Below are 12,659 nucleotides of genomic sequence, written 5' to 3' on the forward strand. Positions count from 1 at the left end.
ATCAGATCGATTCAAAGCAATAATATATACTACCAACTTTACACAGAATACTGCTCACATCATATTCATATTATCATATAAATATCTGAAAAGGAAATACTAGTACCTCCAAATGAACAGGGCAGAACTTCTTACATCAGTAAGTACAATAGCTGATAGCTTTCTGCCTTGGTGAGCTCTTCTTTAGACAAACATCACAGAGTGTCTTGTCTGTACCCAAGTCATAGGATGGGAGACTTTCTGGTGGTATCTCAAACACCTGGCTGCAGAGAACCAGTCATAAATTATATGCTATTCGCTACATGGGTCATACAGCGATATTTGGTGCATTCTATCAGTCACTCTATGATAGGTGAACCTCTTTCTAAGTTTATGTGTCAGGAGTAGATCAATCTATAAAGTTGCACCTGCGAAGAGTAGAGTTAAGAGGTCTGATTATCAAAATTAAACTTGAAGTAGCTAAAAATGTTTAAATGACTACATGATTGGATTAAGAGTCTGGTGTCTTAATGTTTAAACTGCAAAGATCTTGTTGTAAACCACAAGCAGTATGAATGTAGGCTGCAAGTAGAAAGCACATTTTGAGTTTAATATTGAGCGCTGAGTTGGCCAATGGTTGCACAAATGCAAGCATGCTATGTAATTATGATGTGGCCCTGGAGCAGGACTTTGATTCTAATTTGATTATCAGATGTTTGTATAAAAGATTAGAAGTATGTCAGTGTTTATATAAAGGTTTAGTAAGTGTTTATATAAGCAAGTCTGCCGCTGTTTTTTGACAGCAATGCAGGGAGTGCTGATTTCTAATAACTAGCAGCAGAATAAAAACTGGCTGTGGTTAGAGTTTAGTGCAAACCCTGGTAAAGGGTATTGAATATGTTTGCTAATCAGTAAAGATTTTTAAAGGAAAGACAACTACAAACAGTAAAGTATTACAATAGTTTCTGTCTTTCTGAAAGGTGACTAACTATGTTCACTTACTTCTCAAGGACTTGCATTATTCACTGCAAAATATAAACAGTTCGTCTATAAGCAGCTGTCTACAAAACCTGGTGTATTTTAGAACAATCATAGCTGATACTGCTGTAAAATTGTACGCTCTTGTTTACACAGAGTTACACTAGCTGCACACAGTCTTAAGAGAAGTAGAAAAACATCCTAACTGCATGTTGATAATTACACACTGATGCCCAGCCGTGAAATTCCTTATGGTTGCTGTAAATATTTGCCTCGTTTATCTACTCTGTTGCATTAGCAGAGCAGTAAAATTGGCAAACAATTCACAGCCATGGAGTATGTGGTAAAATTGCAATCCCACTTTTACTACTTTTTGCACAGTATGCAGTAAATACGTACATGCATTACAACATTTTTAATGAGTATTAAGGGCTAAGTGTATAGCAATGAGATCTTAGTAAATCCTAGATCCTGTCATTCTAGTAGCAGTAAATGTCTACTGCAGAGTAAGAAGCTGTAACAAAACACAAAATTACTGTGGGTTGCGCTGCAATGATGCAATGCAGTTTTAATGCATCACAGCCCTGGCCATGTACACTATTATATTATGTAGGAATTTTATCAACAATTAATAAGACTAACCCACATCCACTGTTTCCACACAGCAGCAGGTGTTTGCTCTCATAGTAGGTGGTCAAACAGGTCATACAGTGAATATGACTGCATGGTAGCACTTTGGGGTTGATGATAGTGTCATTTTTACGGCAGCAAAATTCACACTCAACATCTGCTAGAGCCTCAGCCATTGTCATGTTCAACTAAAACAAAACTATTATCTGTTGAAATTTTATTTTAAAGGTTTAATGAATAATTGTGCATGAAGGCCTATTGTAGGGAGAAATTAGCACCTGTAAGTACCTGCTGCAAATGCTAAACAATATTCAAGCGCTCTTGCTTATTATGTGAGCTATACATGATGAGACAACTCTTACAAAGGTGAGTCAGCAAATTGTGATTGGCTGACTTTGATCGATACACTGAAAAACATTTACAAATTTTTGCTTAGTTTTGCATGAAATCTAAATGTTTTTGCAGAGCCAGTTTTGTATGTTTTTTTTGGAAACGCTTACTGGAGTTCTCAATCGTACAAATGTACAACCTGCATGATCGTTAATCGTTAATTACTTTAAAGTTGAAATATGTTAATGTTTGTTTGGCTTACCATAGTTAGTTATCTCCATATGGTAAATCTGTGGTAAACAAGCGTTCTCATTTCTCTCAGACTAGACAATGTCAAAAAGTGACCTTGACTAAAGCTTTGCAATCTGCATTTTGTCTAAACTGTATTGGAAATTTTTTGAGACCAACTTTATTGTATATCAAAGCTAGAATGTTCGAAAGATCTTCTACTGAGGGTTTGGTGTCAAAATGAATGTTTCCGTATCGTAAGCATGCTGAGCATGTATGTTTACCTTTTTCAGAATATTCTCTACACTGTAGGTACTGACAAAGAACAACCAATCATGACCAACTAGTAGGAGCAGGAATGAAATGTGCCTGAAGAAAAAGGCTGCTGTTCATAATACAAGTAGTACCCGTGGGGTAGGAACAGTTATTCAGCACTGTTAATCATGAAGAACAGTTCCTGTGCAGCATTTATTACTCAAATACAATTAATCTTTATCACTAATAAAACATTCCACGAAAACAGAAAACAACTGAAACATGCAGAACTACAAACTCACCCAAAGAAGTGATTAGCTTGTAAATTTATTGAAATCTTAGAAGCCAATACCTCCCCATACGATGGTGAAGTTGGTTTTCATTCATGAGATGTTACTAGTAGTCGACCATAGCTATCAAGTTACACAGCATAATAATAGTAATCAAGCATGACGACTTACAAAATATGTCTTATAAGTGGAATATTCACAAAACTACCTTGAAACAATGCGTCCAGGAACAAGAATAGGTGGGTGGAGGTGTACATGATATTCACACATACTGATTAGCCTCACTCAATGTAAAGTAGGGTACGCTGCACTAGCCTCCCTAATATGGACTGTCGAGGAAAAACCAATCATTCATTAGGAAGAGACGCAATAAGTCATGTGGAGTGCGGCCATTGTCAATGCTTGTTTAACGAAGCGTGACGATGGCTATGAGCAGAAGCATGCCCAGTGCCATATAGCTTCACAGAGTCCTGCGGTCAAAATAGGTCATTCTCTCACTCTCTCTCACTCTCTAACTCCCGCACTCTCTCTCACTCTCTCACACTCTCACTCTTTTACTCTCTCACTCTTTCACTCTTTCAATCTTTCACTCTCTCACTCTCTCACTTTCTCACTCTCTCCCTCTCTCACTCTTTCACTCTTTCAATCTTTCACTCTCTCACTCTCTCACTCTCTCACTCTCTCACTCTCTCCCTCTCTCCCTCTCTCCCTCTCTCACTTTCTCACTCTCTCCCTCTCTCACTCTCTCACTCTTCCTCTCTCACTCTCTCACTCTTTCACTCTCTCGCTCTCTCTCTCTCCCTCTCTCTTTCTCTCTTTTTCGCCTTCTCTCACTCTCTCACTTTCTCACTCTCTCATTTTCTCCCTCTCTCAATCTCTCACTCTCTCACTCTCTCCCTCTTTCCCTTTTTCCCTCTTTCCCTCTTTCCCTCTCTCACTCTCTCACTCTCTCACTCTCTCACTCTCTCACCCTCTCACCCTCTCACCCTCTCACTCTCTCACTCACTCTCTCTCTCTCTCTCTCTCTCTCTCTCACTAAAACAAATAACGAAGCAGTAGGGATGGAAAAAATAAATATTGCGTTTTATCGAATAACCAATATAAAATTCAACTAATTTAATAAATGGTTTTGAAAAAACTCATTATACCACAAATGGTTGGTTCATCAAAGGCCTCCAAATCTATGAATATTCGTGAAAACCTCTGAACGCAGCAACATTTTATAGCCTAGCACGATCGACTCGTAGTTGTAAATTAAATAGAAAACGAAACAAGCACTGTGCGTATGCGTAGGGTAAACTATATTGCTAGACGTAATAGAGTTAACTCTTCATAGAGAGTGACAGTTTTTAGCCGCGAATAAATTAATCCGCGAATATACATGAAATGGCAATTATCGCGAAATTTAACTCCGCGAATAAAATCATCTTGTAGGGTTATTTTGTTACGTTTTGTTTAGTTATTATTTTAGATAACTAATTTCATTTTTCTCGCAACTTTGATCATTTAAGTTACTAAACACCCATTTTGGTATTTTGCTTTTATATGTTGAAACTGGCATGTAAGAGAATGTGAGACATGATTGTCTGCTGCACAAACCTTGATGCATGGCATTCGGTTCCTCAGACCTGTTTTTAGTGTGTTGCAGAAGAACAGAGGAGTACAGACTTTATAAGTCCATGAAGACTGACCATTAAGCCCATTAATGTCACTACCATGGCAGGATTTGTAGCTACTTAGACTTTTGCTGCTGCTATTTTACTGAATATCATATTACATGCAAGCGACATTCAATAAATTATCAAAAAATATTGAAAATTTAATGTTTCGTCAGTACCCAAGTTTCCAGCTGTAGAAAGTATCAAACAATATGGAAGGCAGCAGAAACAAAAAGTGTACAACATGGTATGCAGAGACAGAAAAAGTCAATCATTCATGGATCAATTGTATCTTGAACATACCCAGACGGGCTTTCAACAGCAAAGTGGTAGCCACTACTAACCTGTGTATACAACATACTCAGAGCTACTTATCCTAGCATTAAAGTTGGACAGAAATATCTAGATACATACAGAGTTTGAGATTACTGCAGTAGACTAACCATTCATATTATATGAGCTGAAATTATGTGATTGGCCATATCTTGGATAGATTATTTTAGTGAAGACTTTATGACGTGATAAAAAAATTTGGTTTGTAAAAGTTATATAATAAAATAATATTGTTGAAGATAATGCAAAACGTGACTTGCAAAACATATTGAATACATCATAGCCCGTTGCCACCTGTGCTGAAATCTTGCCTGATAAATTGATTTATGAAGTGTAATCAGAGCTGTTCTAAGAGGTAGTTCTGCTCAATTCAGTTCCAATGGACCAAATAAAAACAGCTACTTGAAAATTTCTTTGCTTCCCACGACCAAGTGAGAACAGTAGAGTCCACACCACAAACCACCAACCAGGTGCAAGAAGGATTCATTAACCCTTTGCTAGACAAGCTTATTTACAGAATTGAATCGGTGAGTAAATTGATTTAATAAAAATTGATATCAATAGCTGATGTGAATACGAACAAGAGACAGGCGGCCATTATTTTGTACATTATTTTTAAACAAGTCGAAGCATTCTTTTGTCTGAGAATTTTAACCAGCGTAAAGTTTAGTTGATTTTAATCTTGAAACATCTTAGCAGTCAGACTACCTCAAACATCAATAATAATTGCAGATGATAAAATAATACCAATGCTTTCTGATAGAACCAAGTAAAATTTGCTGCGAGCGCGTCTTCAAGACTTCAGTAAACATACCTAGGAGTTGTCTGACCACTATGAAGTGCTTGACAGATTGGTTAAATTATAGTTCTGCTATTTAGTTGAAACTTAGCCAATGTTTTTTTTAATACGTAACATTTCTAAAAATTATCCATGTGGCACAGCCACTCCTTTGAAGGAAAACTATGAATATAAATTAATCAGCACTGCAGCTACCCTTTACAACATTGTTGAATTTAGTAAATTTCTTTCAACCAAGTGTTTTTATATAGATAGAAAATATAGAAAAAATAGCTGGAGAAAAAAAAGTGCGGAATTTTCGTAATCATCCGCCTTTACTGTCTTATTTGAATTTGGAAAAGCCAAAGGAAACAAGGAAGTCATTTATTTAATAAGCCAGTAAGGAAATAAATAGGGATGTTGATTGACATGTTAAGCAGGTGTTTTGGGCTTTTAGAAATAACATGTAATACACTGACAACTTTAACAGTATTTCAAGAATGAGCTGAACCTGCTATACTGGTCCCGTACTAAATCTATTAATATTATATGATATATCAGGAATAGTAAAACTAGCGCCAATGAATTGAATATTATATTTGTATTTCAAATGTCTCTTTATCCCATTTCATATAACTGTCTTTATAAAATATGAGTAAGAAAACATAGATAAATAGCTAGAAAAGAATAAGACGCACTGAATTTCCTTAGTCATTCACATTAACTGCTTTATTTGAATTCAGACAAGACAAAAAAAGATGATCAAGTAATTTCTTTAATAACCAATCAAGAAATGAACAACTGGTTGATTGAGATGTTAGGAAGGTGACTTAGGCTACTAGAAATAGCAGGTAATGCACTGACAACCTTGAGCGCGTTTCAAAGATGAGCTGAACCTTCTATGCTGGTCATATACTAAATATATTAATAATATGTAAGGTCTTAGGAGTAGTAAACTGTGTAAACCTGCAGGATAAGACAATTTCAACATATAACAGTGGTTCTTTCCCAATTTTATCTAAATTTTACAAATAAAAATTTTGAAGAATTTGTTGTTTTCTTTCTTTTTTCAAGTCTATTTTATGTCTTTGAATTTTTTGAACTTCTATATTTTAGGTGCCTTAAAGCTGATCAGTTTATCAAAGGTCACTTTAAAGGTCAGTGTACTGTCTTCATTTATTGTTTATGGGTTGATCGTTCCTTGGAAAACCATTTTAAGTACTATGGTAAATTTATTTATATTTATTATTTAACTTATTTATTTAACTTGTATATCACGTTTTATCTATTTATCATTTTAAACAATTATTCACCTGTTTGGCTTGAAAAAAATTTGGAATCCAAAAACACTTATTTTTATATTTACTTGAATGTAAGTGTATTGTTAACCAGCAGGTGTTCTTTTTAAAGTAGAGATTTTAAAGTTCTTATTCAGATTTATATAACATCACTGCTGATTTAATAAATTATTACACTTACACAAAACAAGTAGCAAAGAATAATTATGCAGCATGTACAAAAAAACCATAGGATCCCAGGCTATTGATAGTAGTTGAAGTATGATGTAATATTCAGAAGCCATAATGCTGCATTTGTTTCTATTTTCTCTCTATTATCTCATTATATATTCACAGCAAGTTGAATAACATAAAAGGCAGCAAAACAGTCATTTTTTGCTTGAAAATATTATTGTTAGCTAGCGGGTGTTGTTTTAAGATGGAGCAATAAGCTTACAAATAACATGATATCTGGATCAGTAATTCACATTGCATTTGGAACATACATGTATGACCCGGACATCCTGGTAATATGTTATAATTTCAAATTAATGGCTTATAATTTGCCAAAAGACACTTGTTCACAGATTTTCCCAGGAAGTTGAATAAAAACCCTGCCAAAATATTTTTAACTTCGTAGACTTAAAACACAACCGTATGGTCAGTTTCTAGTTCTGCACAGCAATCTTCTTCCGATGGCAGATTTTATTCATGGAAATCTGGAATTGTTCAATGTGGTTGTTTTTAAACTTGATGTGAAAACAGTTTTAAACAATTGTTAAAAGAAAGTTTTTTATTCCCATCCAGACGCTTTCCTAAAATTAAAATTCATGTAACTCATGTGTGATATAACCTACCAACTAGCAGCATAGTATTACAATAAAAAAGGAGCATCAACCTTGCCAGGGAGTCAGCGCCATAAGCTACATTGGATGCAGGTCTACTCCAACTGCTGAGGACATTATGTACTTTATGAAAGCTGTTGTTGTCACTCTGAAGTTAAAGTTTTCACAGCTCATGGAAGCTGCCAGTCAAACATCATTTTGACCTTCATACAATATTACTCATAGTCAGGTAGTAAAGTACGAAGCCTTTGGATCAGCTTAATTGGATCTACTTTGATGTGAAGTAGCAAAGGTAGAATATGCTTGAACTTTGTTACAAATAACTTGATTAAGTTTTGCCTATCTCAATGGCTTGCTTATTCTTATGCCATACTTCCGGAGAGTAGATAATTCCAAAGTGGAAGCCACATAAAAACACAACTTTCTGGCATATTTTATTACTTTGGTCAGGGTAATTTTGTTACAATTGTAATGATTTTGTATTTCTGATCTTACAGAGGTGTTGTTCATTGCTCATGGCAGCAACTAGTCAAGCACCATCTTGACCATCGTATGACCTTCACACATAGTGAGGCAGTAGAGCAGGAAGTACTTTTAGCCCTTTAATTGGTTCTACTTTTGTGTAAAGAAGAAAAAGTAGAATTAGATTGAACCCCTATCATAAATAACTTTATTAGGTTTATCTTATATCAACAATTTACTTATTCTTATGCAATGCTCCCAGAGAGTAGATAATTCCCAGGTAGAACTAACGTAAAAACAAAATTTTCTGGCTGATTTTTTCAGTTGGATATAAATAGTTTTGTCATAATTGTAATAATTTTGTAGTGTATACAGTTTTTGGGAAGCAGGTAATGAAATAACTTTTTTAGTAATATAATATAATTTTTGTACTTGTCTTTTCTATATTCGAGGCTTTGTAGAGAATACAACTCTAGTTTAATAACTGCTTACAGAAGATGTTAGGGATAGATAAAAAGTACATTAGGCAAATAGCGCAAATAGGCTACTGCTTTAGGTCACGACCCAAAATGATGGCTCATTGCCGTAAGGGTAGCTCTTATTAGTAAGCTTACCCAAACTATTCATTAATAGTTTGGGTAATGTGATAGGATACTAGCAAGTGTCAGGCAACTCTCAACACCTCTCATTGTTTTAAAGCTGATTTTTAAAACCCGGACAACGCCGAGTAGTACAGCTAGTGAGAGTACAAAATTAAGTAAAATGTAACAACTTATACTGTAGCATTATAGTATAATATATTATGTAATATCATACCGTAGTGCATTATAATGTATTATGCCACATTGGATTCTGGTATATAATAATACTTTATTATAAAATGCTACATTAAAGTTATATAATGCATTATATGTAACATCAGCGACAAGTGTCAAAGGTTAAATGGTACACTGTAAATATTGAATATGTTAAATAAGTTTGTCATGCAAAAACTTTTTAATCACTGGTTAGTCATAGTATATAATAGTATACAAATAACCTGACAGCCTTGTAAGATATTAATAACAACCTGCACTATTATTTCTAGACTACATATAGTGGTTGATTCGTGCAAATGTTAGAGTGTCAGGGTGAAGCTGAATGTCAGGAGTTGAATGTCCCACAAAGCACCATTAATCATGAGAGACAACAACTAGTACTATTATTTCTAGACGACATATGGTGATTGAATCGTGCGGATGTCAGAGTGTCAGGGTGGTGCTGAACGTCAGGAGCTTGAATGCACCAGAATGCGACATTTTTTCCACAAAATGTGAGTCATACAGAAACGGATTCTATTAAATTAAATATGGGCATGTACCGAAAGTTCTTTGTAGCTTTCATCAAAAAATCAGTGTTTTTTATAGTTTGTATTTTTTATGTTTGATGTGATCTGTTTGTTAGTATACTTTAAAATAAAAATTAATTATTAAAGCGCTTATTAAATTTTATGTTCATATTATGTTATACTAATAGTTCAGTAATATCATGTACTGTAAGAGATTGTCAGGAAAGCTAAAAGCAACAGATAATAACTATGTACACAACTATATGGCAAACTTTAATGGAACTAACTGAAGCATATATTAGAGTGTCAGGCTGAACCCCAAGAATATCAAATTCTAATAAAAAAAATTGTAACAAAACACTGCAATTGTCACTAAATGCAAACGATATTGTCTCACAGTTGTTTGAGATAAAACCATAAAAAAACAAATGATTTTAAAAACTTTTAAAATCTCAATATTCATTGAGCGTACGTTAATCGGCATCAGACCAATCTGCAAAATTATAATTAGTATCATATAATTCATCAACTGCACCCTAATCATTCATTACATGCCAACAGAGAGTCATATGGATTATTTTGTGATATCGTCGTAGTAAAGTTGTCATTATAATGAAGGAAGCAGGTCATTTGGAAACAATTGAAATATATGCAAAATTTTAGTTCTAACGTCTGGTGCAAGAACTAATTTGATTGGTTAACACTGCTACTTAGAAGCAGCTTTTGTAAACAGAGCCATGTGAATACCTCATTACAGGATGGTAAAGCCCGGCTTCCATAAATGCTGCAAACCTCAACAAAGGCACTGCAGGCCAATCAGCAATGAAATTTTAACCTATGCGCCAAGTACCGCGGGTAGTTGGTGGCGGTCAACACAAGATTTCATCAGTGTTCAACTTTTGCGAAGAGCCACAGGCGAAACCTTCCCCCTAAATGCATTGTACAGGTAGTCGGAATTTTTAAGACAGCAGGGCAGGCAAAAACTTTCTTGCAATTATTTGTGATATTATAAAAAAATTTCGACCCGCTCATTAGAAAATGCAATGAATTTTAACGGTGAAACCTTTTTTTATTGCTGCAAAAGTTATTTAGTACGACAAATTGTAGGCTCTTATTAAATATGTTGTATATTGTTTGGCAGGTTTGTTTATTTTTATTGCAAGCTTGTAAGAAATATAATTGTTGTTTTTGATAAACGCTCTGTGTGAAGAATGTTTATAAAATATATGATTAGGTCATATCCTGTGTGCCTTTTTAATTTGTATTATTTGGGTAATGTAATTATGTCTCAATTTTCTTTTTATAAAAAAGCTTTTTCTCAAAGAGAATATTTTGTAATATTTGAATAAAAAAGATCAGGAATTTTGGTTCTTAATGACAAATGCTTATTATGTTTTTCTGAGTTTTCAAAGTGAATTTATGAGTGAATATCTTCATCTTATCTTTCATGTCTCTACAACGTAAATAATGATGTTTTAGCTAAAACTTGGTTACATATATATTATTTATTTCTTATTTTGTTAAGATATAAAATAAGTGTACTTTTGAGAATTAATGTGGTTTCAGTGTACAAAGGTTGAAGAAAAATAAAAGCTGGCTAGAATAGAGGGAGTAAAAAGACTTAGGAGAAGCACAGGAGACCACTCCTAATGGTGCTGCAACAAAAACAATCTTAATAATTGATTTTGTTGACCTAAATAATTTTTAAATACAACATTTGAATGTTCAGTTAATTTTGAGTTTATATAATGAAAGCATTTACAGCTAGCTCTTTCAATATGATAAGTTAGTAACAATTTCTGTTGACAGAAACACCCCTACCTATGGTGGCTACTATAAGTTAATTGTCTCGCATTCTGCTATTGGCTAACCTTCATTGACTTAGAGACTACTTTTCAAGCACAGATTTATTTTGGTGCAAAATTATGTTCTCTTTGCATAAGCAATGAATAACTAGTCTCGAAAAGTTTTCTGTTGCAAGTTTTTTTAGCCAAAATATCTGGCCAAAATTTGATTTGAAAGTGAATAAAGCATTATTTTATTGTTACAAATGATTTTAATTAGAAGTATAAACATTAAAAATAAAGTTATTAGAAGTAAACCAACATTTTTGCTAACTAGTAACTAAATTGAATATTTCAGGGCATCAAAATATTCACCAGACGTATCAAGGTGGCTGCATATGGAGATATTCCTTATGTACCCTTTTTTACTAACCGATTATTAGCGACCGCTTGTATCGGTGTATATTATTTGTAGACACACCTCCTCTATTTCTATTGGTTAACAGAGCATTAGAAAAAGAACAGAATACAATATTAACCTACAAAAACTTTTTAGTCGACTTCATCAAAACACATTTATTTTCTGATTTTATAAAACTTATACCGATTTTATCAAATATCAGTATTTTTCAATCTTTCAATTATTTTGTTGCTGTTAATGGATAAGCTGACCTGACTGCATGGAAGTTCAAAGATTAAAATTTAAAAAATACAATCGCGGTTAAAACATAGACCTATTAACTATACTAGACTGGACAATCTAATGCATCACAGCTCACTATTGTGTCCTACTTATATAATAGTCACATTGTTCGCGACGCAATATCATTGCTTGGTCGCTTTGTCTAGTCCAGGCCATAGTTTTAAGTATGAAGCAAAGGAGAGTGGAGCATCTAAGAGCACTAGAAATGATTCGAAGGTAAAATTTACTCCAATTGTTTTCAAGTGTGATTGTGATAGGCATCTAGATATATAGAGCAAGAAAACTTGCGGACTTTTTTGAGATATGCATACAAATAATAGTTTTTCCAAAAATTTTTCCTAAAGTTCATTGCTGGCACTAATATTTGAAAAGGTGTTTTGCGCAAAGAGGTGCCAAGCGCGAAGTAGACAAAGTGTTGCCCATTTCATGAAGGTTTTCATCAACATAGCAGGTGGACATAGGCTAGTAAATGAGTATGGAGATGGCTGTGCTATCAACACAGGAGTGTAGCTAAACCCAAGCAAAAATATTCTTATTTTATGATGGTCTCATAAGAATGCTGATTATTTACTAACTATTTTGGAGGGCAAGAGGAGTAGAAATTTTTGCTGTGCATTTGGGTGTTCTAATACTCCAGCAAAAGACAGTAAATTTAGTTTCCACACCTTTCCATGGGAAGAAAAACACTTAGGCCGACATAACAAGTTGATTAACTCGATAGTGGATAGAATTTTCTTACATTACTGCATAAAGGACATAAACTCCAAAGCGCTAAAATTTACTCAATAGATGGTTGTCTGCA

Source organism: Watersipora subatra, chromosome 8 (assembly GCF_963576615.1).
Source record: "Watersipora subatra chromosome 8, tzWatSuba1.1, whole genome shotgun sequence".
In the NCBI taxonomy this organism is placed as follows: Eukaryota; Metazoa; Bryozoa; class Gymnolaemata; order Cheilostomatida; family Watersiporidae; genus Watersipora; species Watersipora subatra.